The sequence below is a fragment of the Andrena cerasifolii genome, chromosome 10 (genome assembly GCF_050908995.1).
Source record: "Andrena cerasifolii isolate SP2316 chromosome 10, iyAndCera1_principal, whole genome shotgun sequence".
In the NCBI taxonomy this organism is placed as follows: Eukaryota; Metazoa; Arthropoda; class Insecta; order Hymenoptera; family Andrenidae; genus Andrena; species Andrena cerasifolii.
The window spans coordinates 595,144-609,723 of record NC_135127.1 but is presented as its reverse complement, the minus strand read 5'-3'; the positions used below and the strand labels follow the sequence as shown (position 1 = coordinate 609,723).

The 14,580-nt window shown below is 42.6% G+C and overlaps 2 protein-coding genes and 1 pseudogene across 2 annotated transcripts in view; 2 read left to right on the top strand and 1 right to left on the bottom strand.

The window, feature by feature from the left end:
- Window positions 1-14,580, bottom strand: part of LOC143374151 (uncharacterized) — a 232,093-nt gene that overhangs the window by 60,262 nt on the left and 157,251 nt on the right. The window lies entirely within an intron of this gene.
- The window catches only part of LOC143373935 (tRNA pseudouridine(38/39) synthase), a 147,174-nt gene that overhangs the window by 69,274 nt on the left and 63,320 nt on the right, over window positions 1-14,580 (top strand). The window lies entirely within an intron of this gene.
- LOC143374147 (uncharacterized) lies at window positions 10,753-11,836 on the top strand (annotated as a pseudogene).

Sequence of the window (14,580 nt, the reverse complement as noted above, 5' to 3'; positions counted from 1 at the left end):
CATATAAGCTTTCGATTAAGACCAATTTCAATTAAATCGGTACTCGCATATCAGAGATATCGTAATATCGTCTCATGAATCTGTCAGAAACGGTAAGGTTTTTCTCCTGATTCTCCAACCAAATTTTGTCGACATAATACTTATACGCGTTACACGCACACCTTCAGCCAAAACGAAACTAACACATGTTTCGTTCGCCGATTCGTCATCTCTCGGGACCATTCGGCAGGGATCGTCGATCGTCATTGTACACATACCTATATATACTATTGAATTTTATAACCTACCAAGTGTCAAATCATCATAACCTGCCAAGTGTCAAATAAGGTAAGTTGTCCAAATTTAAAATGTCACGAGTTTTTACACCACATAGGAGACTGAATTATTGTCTCAATTAACAAGGTAACTCGCCAAAATTTTTTAATAGATTTCTTATGTAGAGTCACAGACTTGGAAGTTGTCCGGAGAAGGTTCGACAGAGAAGCATCTCCTTTCGCATAAGTTTCTGGAAATTTGTACCATGCATGTAGAAAATAATATATTGTTGTAACAAATTGCATTGTATTTAAATTGCCAGATATTTGTATACCAGCAATTTAGAGTTTTTATGTAAAGCTTATATTACAGAAGTGAAGGGAGTGCACAGGCTTGGATAGAATTCAACGGGTTGCACAGGCTTGGATGGATAGAAATGAGGGGGAAGCACGGGCTTGGAGGTTGTCCGGAGAAGATTAGATAGATAGTGTAACGGGATCGCAACTTTCTTATATACGGAAGACTGATTAATTGACTGACCATTTATTTGTGTCGTCCCTGCCCTTTTATACATTGCTGTTGCCATGCAGTACAGGTAAGTACACCTGGCGGGGGACTACCTGTAGTGGGGTTATCACACACATGACACCCCCCTTGTTAGATTAAATTTGTTTCTCAAACGTCTAATGTTTAGTGGTGTGATTGGTCTTACATGTGTTTCAATTGGTTGTAGTGATTCACGTGTAAAGAGTACAATAGGGTTATTATCCGGTGGTTGTGTCTGATTGTGTATAGAACGAGTTTGATTATTGAAAGTGGGGCTGAATATGCGAAAGCAAATAGTTTTTGGAATAAACCCAGAAATACAGGAAAATAAGCCAATTCGTTTCAATAGATAAATTAGGACAAGGGCTGTACAGATGTACGAGATCCACTGTAGGGCGGTCCATCCGACTGATGTCCATGATCGGATGCGATGTTCGGTTTGTACTGATGCTAACACATCGTCCAGTTTGTCAAGAGTCGTTCTGTAGGCTTGCAAGGCCTCCTCCGCGTACTGGAGCGGCAGATCGTGAAGCTGTTGGTAGATGGAATCGCGCTCGCTGATCGTGTAGCTGATATTGACAGGTTTGTATGTGGTCTCGACAGTGTAGGTGACGTTACTGCCTTCAATTTTCATAAGTGTAGCATCTCCAATTAGAGTACAGTCCTCAGAACTGGAGAGGATCACTGGATTGGTCAGCTCTAGCGTAGAGTAGTTTTTGCAGAGCGTTTGTAATACGCTTGGCTTTTCCGGAACTACTAAATAAAGATCAGGCATGGTTAATTGTTTATATAAAAGTTCTTTCTCAGAACGCGGTGGTACGGATGTGTCGGATTTGAAACTCGCGTTCGAATTGTTGCATTAATTCGCAAATGAAGTTGCTTCCTTGATCGGTCAAAATATGTTTAGGTGACGAGAAGATGTAAATGTAATGAATCAGTAGATTTTCGATGATTGTCTCTGCGCGTGCGTTGCGAAGCGGGGTGAGTATCAAGTATTTTGTTAGCATATCGTGAACGGAAAGGATATACTCATTTTTGTTATGTGTTTTTCTAAGTGGGCCTAAAATGTCCATGGCTATTTTCTCATTTGCTTCTGTAGGTGTGTCAGGAATAACAAGTAGTTCTGTTGGCCGAACGCGGGTGAGTTTCTGTATTTGGCAAGTTTTACATCGCTTGACAAAATTAGTGATGTCTTCGTCTATGTTTTTCCAATATCTTTGCTTGATTCGTTCTATTGTTTTATTCTCTCCGAAGTGCTATGTGGAGTATGCGTTGTGATTTTCGTACAGTATTTTTGTAATTTCGTTACGTTGGAGTTCTCGATATGAATTTGGACAAAATGAAATTTTGATATTCGGTATTCGATTAACAATGAAACATAAGAAATTTTGGATGAATAATTTTTCGGTAGAATTGAAGGTGTTATCATTCAACTATATCCTCATATTATTTTGACGCAATCCGTCCAATATTTCATGAATGAAAGTGTTTAAATTATTAACCCATTGTTCTTCGTTGAAGCCTCCTAGTCTAGATCTGCTAAGCTGGATCCAGTCAGGTGGGGTCATCTCTTTAATCGTTATTCCTTTACTCTTGGCTGTGAGAACCCATTTCTTGAAATCATCATAAAGGGTATTCTGACTGGTTCCTGGTTCTACCGGGGATTCACTCGGAATCTGTTGAGGTAAATGTTCTTGATCTCGGATGAGTTCGTCTAGTTCTTCTAACAATTCTTCTTTTTCGTAGTTTCCTAGCGGGAGCACTCTCGAGCATCGGCGGCGGTGTTTTCCTTTCCTTTTATATATTTTATTTCATATTCAAATTCTTCGAGCTTCAGTCTCCATCTCGCCAAGCGTGACGATGGGTCCTTTACGTTGAACAACCAAACTAGCGCTTTGTGATCAGTGAGGATTGTAAATTTTCTTCCTAATAGGTATTGCCTTAATCTCCTTACTGCCCATACAATTGCAAGTGGTTCCTTTTCCGTAGTGGTATAATTTGTTTCGGCGGGTATGAGTGTTCGGGAAATGTAACAGCACGGGTGTACGTTTTGTGAAAGTATGGCTCCTATTCCTTCATTGGAAGCATCGGTTGTAAGAGTAAATGGTTGTAAGAAGTCTGGTCGCTTTAATATTGGTTCTTCAAGTAATTTACCTTTAAGAATGTCAAACGCAGTTTGCTGTCTGTCTGTCCAATGGAATGGTACGTCGTTCTTGGTCAATTCTGTCAATGGCTTTTTTTATTAAATTTTAGCAAAGTTCCGGATGAATTTTCTGTAATAACTCGTAAGGCCAAGAAAAGCTTTCACTTTTGTGACGTTTCCAGGCATCTTGAAATTCTTTACGGCTTCTAGTTTCAACGGGTTCGGTTGTATACCTTCAGCTGTGATCAAGTGTCCTAAATATTCTAATTCTGGTTTCAAGTATTCGCATTTATCTGGCTGCAATTTCAGCTCGGTTTCGCGTAAACGTTGGAAAACTATGGCTAAATTTCGGTTGTGCTCTTCTATGGTAGTGCCGAAAATGATTATATCATCAAGGTAAACGAAGCAATATTTGCCTATCAACCTTTGTAGCGCGTTATTCATCATACGTTTAAATCTAGCGGGTGCCTTTTTAAGTCCGAATGGCATGCGCCTGTACTGAAAGTGTCCGTCGGGAGTCTTAAAACCTGTATATTTCTTTGAATTTGGTTCCATTGAAATTTGACGAAATCCTGAACTCAAGTCTAAAGCGGAAAAAAATTTCGATTTACCTAGGTGGTCGAGAATATCATCAATATTTGGTAATGGGTACGCGTCTTCCTCCGTTTACTCGTTTAATTTCCGAAAGCCAATCACAATTCTCCATTTACGTTTGTCTGACGCGTCAAGTTTTTTAGGCACTACCCATAGGGGTGAATTAAAAGGTGAGTCGCTTGGTTCGATTACTGACTTTTGTAACATGTCGTCAATTTGACGTTTGATCTCATTCTTATGTTTTGGATCTTTTAAAATAATCTCATGTTCGGTTAACCGAGTGCAAGATAAAGGGTCTGATTCTAGCGTGAAAATGTCCGAATAGCCAAATATTATTTTCTCTATGGTTTTACGGAGTTGCGGTTCTATGTGCTTTGTGCGAATGCTTTGTTTCAAAAGCCGATGTCTATCATTGGCATCTGGTGGATCGATATCAAGGATTTGAGGTGGCTTTAATTCTTCGTTTTCAGTGTTAATGAATGTCACGCGTTCTAATTTGCCGTCAATTACTGCGTTTGGTATAAAATGTGAAAGCGGTGGGATTTTTGGTTCTGAGAATAATTTTATCTCTGTGCCGTTCAGCTTTAACCTAGTGTTATTAATTTCAAAATTGTATTTTTCAAGAAACTGTATGCCAATTATACCGTCTTCTTTCAGTGGAAAATTGTCAGGGATCACGTAAAACGTATGTTCTGTCTCCAAACCTGTCAATATTACATATTCTGTAGAAGTATGCTTGTCTTTACCCATTGAAAATGCTTTCCTTACAGGAACTCTTTTTATTCCTGCAGCTATTATGTTTGATTTTATTAGGTTTATCCCTGCTCCGGTGTCATGTAAGAGGCATCCGGATCTGTCCATTCCTCTGAGTCTTGCTTGTATGTGCCGTAATCGTCCGGGGGTGCAAAATATTTGTGGTTCCCCTCCGCGTTCTCCTGTGGGTTCTCTTCTTCTATGTTGTTTACTCGTGGTGGTAGTTTCCCTGGTTGTCCGTCCCGAAAATTTCGAGAATAGCATCGTTCCTTCGTATGTCCATAACGTTTACATATTTCACATTGTGGTGTTGAACGTGATTGACTCCGTTCCTTTTCTGAGTCATTCATCGATCGGGACGAGGTGGGTGGTATGCTGGAATGCTTGACCGGACGCGGCGTCGGGTGTTGATTACCTGACCTATGTCTGTTGCCAAGCGATGCGTTCGTGTTTGACATTCGAGAACCTTCTCGAAGCCACATTTCCATTTCACATGCAATAGACTGTGCTTCAGAAATGGTCGAAGGACTCCTAGCAATCACGAGTTTTCCTAATTCGTGTCTCAGATTTAAGATGACTTGCAGCTCATTTTAATTTCACATATTTTCTTTATTTTGTAATTATTATTATCTTCTATTTTTTGTGATTTATTTGATTTCATGTACTTCGCGTAATTTTTTTTACTTTTTTTTTAAGTTTTTTATGGGGATACTCTTGACAGAGTTCTATATTCTATGCTCGACTCTTCGGGCGGTTCCCAGTACTCTTGGCAGAGTTTTTATACTACGGTTCTATAGACCTTGCCTTCGCTAAGTGGTTAAGCTGCTGCCTACTAATAGGAGCATCGCTTGAAACCTCCGTGTAGAGAAAGTTCTCAACCTTCAAATGATAGGTTGAGAAAGGAGCACCAGTAGCGGGCTGAAATTCTACTGGGTGGTACTTAAGCTGCCTCCACGCACTAGTATTCGTTGGTCGCAAGAACGTGTTTGAATCAAGTAGCTTTCTAATGCCCGCTACGCTGCGTGCGCCTCTTTTTATGCCCGAAAATTGGCGGGCTGGCGTATGCGCAGTAAGTCGTTATGTATTATTTTGAATTTTACTCGCTTATTACATATTGTTGCGCCGGGGCGTTTCATCGCAGGCCACCCCGACGCAAAGGAGTAGAATAATAACTAGACGGACGCACACACGACTGAACTATATTGTTACACAGACCAATAGTTTACAAAGGTGCGATCCGTACGTCCGAACGCAATGGCGTTCGGTACAAGACCGTCTTCTTGTCGGCCTCTTGAAGGGAGCCGACCTTCTTCTATCTTCAGCTGCGAGCACCAGTAGGCTATGCACGGGCCTATATCCGGTGCTCGCAACAATATTATTTTGTTTCGCGCTTTTGTTGGTATTTACATTTAATTATTCTTAATGTGTCTATGATATTTGTTTCTCTAATATTTGCTTATTTTATAAATTACATATAAAAGTATTTAGAAGGAGTCTGCGCGGTAATACAGGACGGTTTTGTGTGGTAACATAGATCGGTTCTATTATACCGACGGTCGGTAACGCTGGGTTTGCGTCCCCGTGGGACATTACAGTATCAATGACACGCAGTGCCCTTTCTTGTGTCAGTCTTAAAATATCAACACTTGCCGGACACTGTCTGTGGTCGAACTATACCGGACTTACCCTACACTTGTACGATTTCATTACTATTCAATAAAACTGTATTCTTCGGAAATGTAGTGGATAAAAGCGCCTCTTTATACTGAACTCTTTTAATTGGTATTTTCCTGTCTAATTCTTTTGATATTAATTGTCTGGAAATTTGGATTGTAGGTGGAATATCCGCTTTTTCATTCCAACTATGAGAGATTTTCTTCAATCGACGGCAAAAATTGGAAGAGAGGCTTAATTTCCATTGCGAATAAGTCGTTTCATTCTTCCTAGAGCGTTTTCAAATGGAAAAATAGAAATATTAGACAGAGAACAGTTGATATTTTCAACATCATCTGCGAGATGAATCAGATTATGGACAGTTCCAACCTTAAATTCTTTGTTATATACAGGGTGTCCCCGGGAAGACTGAACAGCTGGATATCTCCTAATGTATTGGAGATAAAAAAATAAAACAAATATGGCGTTGCATGGTTCGAGGGGGCGAATTTATTAGCGAAGACGATTTTTTTTTTCGATTATTATTTTAAAAGATACGATGGTCAAGTTCGGTTTTTGAAATGGAACTATTTTTTTTAACACCTGAGTTGATAGTGCGTTCCAAGGCAAATTCAATAAGCATTAATGTATACACTTCATTTCTACTGTTTTTTAAAATATTGCGCTTGCAAATTTACTGATTTTCACTGGAAGAAAACCCGCTGAAATAGCAAGGACCGGGGACGGTCTTGCTGGCGTCACGGGTGGCCTTGCCTGTTAAGACAGATACCTACCTGCCAAAGGTCTACGCCAGGAATGGCAGGCACAAAGGCTGGACAATACTTTTTCGTCAGAAATGTAAATACCGTTACTTTTATTTCGCACTTGCTTCTACGCTTGAATGACCGGTTCTTTTGGGAGAGATGTAAGTTGGATTGGTTACGTGAGGAGGTGTGAAAGTTGCTAGAGCAAATTTCTAAACTATAGGCAGCAGATTGTATTAGGACCAATCGGATTTGCATCCCTCCCAAAAGAACCGGCCATCCGAGCGTAGAAGCAAGTGCGAAATAAAAAACTATAGAAGTTGAAAATTGAGTCAGAATGAGGAAATTGAGTAAATGTTATGACGTTTTGAAACATTAACATTAGTAAGTAGCATTTCTGACGGTAAAGAATTGTCCAGCCTTTGGGCCTGTCATTCCTAACCCTGACCTTTGGCAGGTAGGTATCTGTTTCAACAGGCAAGGCAGTAGTAAGGCTAAGCGGGTTCTAGACCAGGTCTTCTAAGGGGATCGCGGGGGAGCGCGGCGGGGAGAAAGATTGGCGCGGAGCCCGCGGGGAGAGGAAGAGCGGGTGCGCGCGCACGAGCCGCGGAGTGGGGGAAGCGGTAATCGTGGAGGGGATCAGTCCGAGCCGAGCCGCCGCGGAGGCCTCTCCAGACCTGGCCCACCGTCGGAAATTTTTCAGAGGGAGGCATTGACCCCCGAAAAAAATCTCTTTCAGAACTTGGCCCACCCGAAATTTTTTTCAGACCTAACCCAGGGTGGGGACTGTCCTAGAAATTTTTTTCCAAACCAATATGCATCAGAAATTGTTTCGGACGATGTCGGGAAAGATCGGCGTTTTTCGACACCGCGTCTTCGACGGAGCATTACTTTGAAGTTAAAATTCTAGGAGGAAAAGAGATACCACTACATAGGGGATAGAATCGCATGCATTCTAAAGCTAACAGTATTTCAAAGCGTTCCGATTTAACGTCGCAGCGTTTCGCGCGATCTCGCGTAATTCGACTCCTCTGGAGCGGCCGTGCAGGGTGATGTTACTTGGTGGCGCGAAGAACGAAATAGAATTATGCAGCGTCAGCAGAAATCGGTTTTCCCAACGCAGAGAAATAATAATTATTGAAACGGCGAATCTTAAAAATTAGGCGGTGAGAGGAGGAACACGGGTAAATAAAATTGAAAAATAATATATGTTTAAGAAATATATATTGTTACAAATAATAATATGAAAGAATAATATGAAGGAATAATATAGAATGTAAAAAAAACATAATTAAAATTTATTTGGCTTAATTATCCCACTCGATAACATCATCAGCAAATAGATTAGTTAATGATAAATCCATAGGAACTTGCACAGGGACAGTTTGAACAGCAACAACACTAGCCCGAAGCCCCGATACTTTATTCTTATACGTATCAAAATCAATATTTTCCGCTTTGTCGTTTCGCCAAGCGACACTCTTTGGATGATACGCGTGATTATTCTGAGATATAGTTATTTGTACATTATCATCATCATCGAAGTCGCCTAAAAACGTTTGTTGTGCATATCGATGCATCCAATATTCCTCATCATCCTCGAAGTAGTCGTGTATTGGATTATCGCATTGTTTAAAAACTTTTAAAAAAATGTCGCCATCCTGATTAGCTTCCGCCTCATAAAGTTCTGCACATCGAATAGCTTCGGTTTGAACCGCAACATTTCGACAGGCCACATACACTTTCGGGCTGGATGAATGGATAACTGCCGCAGCAGCAGTAGTATTACAGTGGCGATTCTAATTCAAATTTGAGTTTCAAGGTCATGATAACCGACCTTGAAATCCAAATTTGAGTTTGAACATTTGTTTTTTTGCCGGCGGGCGGCGGCGGATGACGTCATAGAGATGGCGGAGTGGTGGGGGGTATAGCGCGAGGAGCAGATATGGATACCGAACCGATCTCGAACCGATACACCGAAGTGCATTGAGGAGGAACCGCGGGTGAAGGTGCTACTCTGGAGTGTGGTACAGACTGTCGATAAGGAAGGAAATATTAATTTTATGATATTAATATAAATGAAAAAACTTCTCGGGGCGACGGGGCTCGAACCCAAGACCTCCGCGGTACGAGTCAGCCGCCTAACCAACTCCCCCAAACGCTGTCTCTCTGACATTAGTCTTTTCCGAATGGTACATATAGCGAAACCAACGGAGCGTCACACACACACACACACACACACACACACACAAACACACACACACACGTCGGCGTTTTTCGACACCGCGTCTTCGAGGGAAAGAGACGGAGCATTACTTTAAAGCTAAATTCGGAGAGGGAAAGAGACAGCACTACATAGTGGTACAAGTACATTTATTCTAAAGCTAATTTTTTCAAAGCGTTCCGATTTAACGTCGCTGCGTATCGCGCGATCTCGCGTAATTCGACTCCTCTGGAGCGGCCGTGCGGGATGATGTCACTTGGCGGCGCGAATGATAGAAAGAATTATGTAGCGTCAGCAAATCTTAAAGTTAGGTGACAATCAGGATGATGGGTGAATGAAATGGAGAAATAATATACGTTTAAGATATATATATATTGTTACAAATTATAAAATTAAAAGAATATAATTAAAAGAATATAATTTAACATATTTTACTACGAGCATCATCCACAATATGATTGATTGCACATGCTAACAATTCACAATCGATCAATGAATGCTGTTCGAAGTGTTCGCTTTCAGAAATTAATTTTACATAATCTGTTGGCGCGGTAGCGCTACGTAGAACGTCTACGAAAGTGGCATATTTACTGCTTACAGAGTACATATTTTCAGTTAGCCACGTGTACATATGTTGAATGCAATGATTGTACGCGAATAGTTTACACATCGTGGCTTCAGTCATATATATGACAACACGATTATCGGTGATTTTAATAAGTTGACCATCATGCATACGCGTGAACTCTAGTCGTAAATGATCAATTATAATGTGAGTTTGGGGCGATGTTGCGTTGCTGCGTAATCGTTGGAGTATGTCCACCTCGTTTTATAACAGGAGCTTCCACGTAGACATTGAAAAGCTTAACTCGCTGCCTTTATTGTCGGCTATGGCGATCTCGACGTGACACAAATCCATACCAATGCGAATTCCTATAGATAGACGTTTATAAGCTGTTGCAGTCAGTGGATAATCACGCCCCAGGATCCTTACGATTGATGGTTTCGATGTTTTCATCGTTTTTAGCGATACGGATCCAGAACTGTAAGAAACAAGTACATGAAATTGATACTTCGGTCGTTTGTGTTTACAGTGAATGAAGTAAATGAAAAGTGTATAGTAACGCGTACATACCTCATATTGGATTGTTGATGATGTTGTTGTTGCTGCTGTTGTTGGCATTTATTTGGAAACCCACTATCGTTGCCGGCTCCGCAGGATGAATCGTTTAAGCTGTGTTTGTACATTTTGGTGTGCACTATATTTTTTATGGAGTACCGTCTGTTCCGTCAAAGTCACTGAGGCTACTGAGCGATTGATAGAATAGCGTCCGAGAGCTCGGCTTAAATAGAGGTGCAATTGCCTCCACCACCACAGCATTTTATTTTAAAGCTACCAATTTTTCCATAATGTTTTCCAATCTTAACATCGCAGCATATCGCGCGACTGTATGTAATTTGAGCCCCACCTTCAAGGATAAAAGTCTCGACACGTGTTGAATGTAATATAATATCTGTGAAAACGCCGAATCTTAGAATTATGCGGTGTCAGTAGAAACTGTGTCGGATGATTTTGCGCGCTAATTCGTCATACGCGCGAATCATAGAAAGAATTATGCTGTATCGGCAGAAACTGCACAGAACCATGCTGGGGTGGATCGTCGTGTTTGCATGCGGTGCATTCGAGGGAGGGGGTATGCCAAAAGAGTTAGGCAGAGATACCAAACCATGGTATCAGTCTTAAAAAGCGCACTCTAGACTGCACAAACTCTCAAATCGCTGCAACGTGTTGCGCGGAAAAGACTATTCCATTTACAACCATGGGAGAATTCGCGCAAGTAGAACGTCAATTGTTGGATCAATCTGCGCGATTGATTTCACAGGAAGAACACCTCGCGTGAGAAGAACGGTGCAACGAGTGTATCGAATCGTTGGAAGAACACAGCCGAGTGAAACGCCCGCGATTATCGATCGGTGTTCAGCAATCGCTGGTTGCTCGAATCGCGCAGCTCGAAGGATTAAAATATTCGTTGCGCGGACGTTTCGTGCGCGAAGGTGCCGTACATTCGAGCACAGGACTTTTGTGGCGCGAAATAGGCACTGCGTTCCATAGTCGCGTATTAACCGGTGCCGTGCTAAATTCGAATTATATCGAGCCGCGCAACTTCCTCCAGGATGCGGAGACCATTGTGTTGGAACATGTACGACGCGCCTTGAGGAAACGTCGAAGCCTCAAAGTGAACACTGTGTTCAACGGCGAATTTGTGGCGGGGGACAAACATGCTTGTAAAAGCATCAATACCCGAAACTGCGAACTCTTCGGTACATCCGATCTACAGGAATGGTACCAACGATGTGTCATCGAACCCACCCTGGCATCGTTGGAAGAGTTCCAGCAACGCGACAGCGGATGGGCATTGGCGAAGATTCTCAACCTAACCGTCAACGTTAATAAGTACAATCCGCTGCGTGCCGGGTGTCACCACAAGTTGCCGCGGGAAATATTGATGCAGAAAGCGACAATTAGCGTGCGATCCGAGGAACGCCTGTTTCGCATGGGCAGTGGTCGCAGCTCTCCATCCCGCCGAAAGAAACCCTCATCGGCCAAGTTCATATCCACATTATACATTGGTGCTAAATCTCCAGGGCATTGAGTTTCCAATGTCCACGAAGCAAATTGTAAAGTTTGAAGTGTTGAATAACATCTCCATCAACGTCTATAGCTTCGAGGAGAAGAAGAAGGGGTCAACAGTCTTTCCATTGCGCCTCACCAGCCAAAAGAGGGATCGACACGTCAACTTGCTCTACACGCCAAATCAAGAGTACGGCGATGTAGGGCACTTTGTATGGATCAAGAACTTGTCCCGGCTGGTGAGCGCACAGCTGAGCAAGAAGAAAAGGTAATGTAACAAAAAATGTACGACAAGTGATCATAATTCATTATTGAGTTAAAAATCCGTAGTTTAATTACGGCCAACATAACTAAATTTAAAAAATAATATTAGGTGTATGAATAAATTCTTTCAGACTGGATTTACATAATCGGTATAAAGCAACCGAATTTCTAACGCAGTGACATTCGTAAGCTACCAGAAAAATGGCAAAAGGTAATTAACAATAATGGAAATTATTTCGATGATTGAGTTGTTTCCATATTTTTTAAATCAAACTGTTATTGAACCCTAAAATCGAACAGAATTTATTTCTACACCTAATAATCACTAATAAATTAAATAACACTCACCCCTACGGGCATTCCTTTCCTTCCTTTCCTTCCTTTTCAGAAACCTGTGTCACTAAGTAGGTCACTGTGCCGATCCTGGTCATCGGTGGACGAAAAGATTTATGGTAGAGTTGCGCCCACTGCTCAGCTGATCGCAGGTATAACACCACCCGAAGGTAAGGGTCGCAACGTCAAGTGCGTCCGGGTTAATGTACCGAATATTCACTTCACTGCACGGTCACTAACACTGATCACTTAATTTACTTTTCATGGAACATGTTGTTCCTACGTTATAAAATTGGTGGCCCCGAAAGGGGCCGAACACTGTTAGTTGAGCAGTTGGTCGATGTGACCACCCTCAGCGTCTATGCACGCCGTGCGGGATCATTGACTCCGTTGAGAATGATCTTGACGCCAAACGCCGAATCGTATCCTCGCTAGGGGTTTGGATGTGCGGGTATTCCCGTGCAAACGCTCGCACAGTAGCAGTTGCGTCCCCGTAGTTTCGGGCGTACACCCAGAACATGGCGTAATATTCTTGAGCGGAGAACATTTCTGGGACGAGATTGCTAGCTGACTGACAGGATTTTTTCCAACCAACTTCCTCTACCTCCAAGTAGTTTCTCTCGTTCCATTATGAGTTAACTCCCACCAGGACAAGAGGCTTTAGGTAAGAAGAAGCCAGCACATTTTCGAAACACACGTGCTTTGCAGAAGTGCAACGAACGACCGATCCTACACTTTCACCTAAGTCCGCGCTCCGTCCTTTTACTGCCAATGTACCCGTTGCTTCGAGATAGACAGCAGACACCACGTGTTTCGGTTCAAAAGGGCCCGAAGAGAAGAGAAACAGAAAGTCTTCCCGTTGCTATAAAGAAGAAAAGGCATACCAATCCCCGTTTCCGTTTTCCAATACCCTGAGGTCACGTCAGCTACGAGGCGGAACCAGCTAAGCCATAAATTACTCAAAATAAATCGTTCTCTACCGCCAACTCGCAGGACAATATGGTAATAAACCGCGACCCTGGCGAAATGCTTTGGCTGACCAGCCTGCTTAATTTTGGGCACTAGCAATTAAAAAGTAATATCCAACATCAATACGCCTCGCGGAGGGGTACAGGAAGAAAGGGGGTAACTCGTTTACTGCGCGTAGTCCCGCCTCCTTCGTGTTTCCTTCAAATTAAAGACAGATCCCTTATCTCTCGAGTATAAGCACGCGCTAAAATTACCAAACAAAAGCACGCGTTGACGTGTTCCGTGCGAGAAAAGGTGGGCTTCAGGGAGGAGATATTGCTGTGAAGAAGGCCTCTTCAAAACAGTGGCCGTTTGGGAGGTATGCAGGGCAGATTGGTTAGATTAGGACCAGTCGGACGCGTGCTTTTGTTTTAAAATTCGAGTGCGTGTTTATACTGGTGGGCCTTGTGGAGGAGGCATGGCTCTGAAGAAGGCCTCTTCAAAACAGTGGCCGTGTGGGAGGGATGCAGGGCAGATTTTTGTTAGGTTACGACCAATCGGACTTCATGCCCACCTTTTCTCGCACGGAATACGTCAACGCGTGCTTTTGTTTTGAAATTCGAGCGCGTGCTTATACTCGAGAGATAAGGGACCTGCCTTTAATTGGAAGGAAGGACGAAGCAGGTGGGACTACGCGCAGTCAGCGAGTTACCCCCTTTCTTCCTGTGTCTCTCCGCGAGACGTATTTAAAATTAATTGGATAACAGAAACAGGGTTGGAGTACCTTTTCTTCTTTATAGCAACGGGAAGACTTTCTGTTTCTCTTCTCTTCGGGCCCTTTTGAACCGAAACACGTGGTGTCTGCTGTCTATCTCGAAGCAACGGGTACATTGGCAGTAAAAGGACGGAGCGCGGACTTAGGTGAAAGTGTAGGATCGTTGCACATCTGCAAAGAACGTGTGTTTAAAAAATGTGCTGGCTTCTTTTTACCTAAAGTCTCTTGTTCTGGTGGGAGTTAACTCACAATGGAACGAGACAAACTACTTGGGGGTAGAGGAAGTTGCTTGGAAAAAATCCTGTCAGTCAGCTAGCAATCTCGTCCCAGAAATGTTCTCCGCTCAAGAATATTACGCCATGTTCTGGGTGTACGCCCAAACTACGGGGACGCAACTGCTACTGTGCGAGCGTTTGCACGGGAATACCCGCACATCCAAACCCCTAGCGAGGATACGATTCGGCGTTTGGCGTCAAGATCATTCTCAACGGAGTCAATGATGCCGCACAGCGTGCATAGACGCTGAGGGTGGTCACATCGACCAACTGCTCAACTAACAGTGTTCGGCCCCTTTCGGGGCCACCAATTTTATAACGTAGGAACAACATGTTCCATGAAAAGTAAAATAAGTGATCGGTGTTAGTGGCCGTGCAGTGAAGTGAATATTCGGTACATTAACCTGGACGCACTTGACGT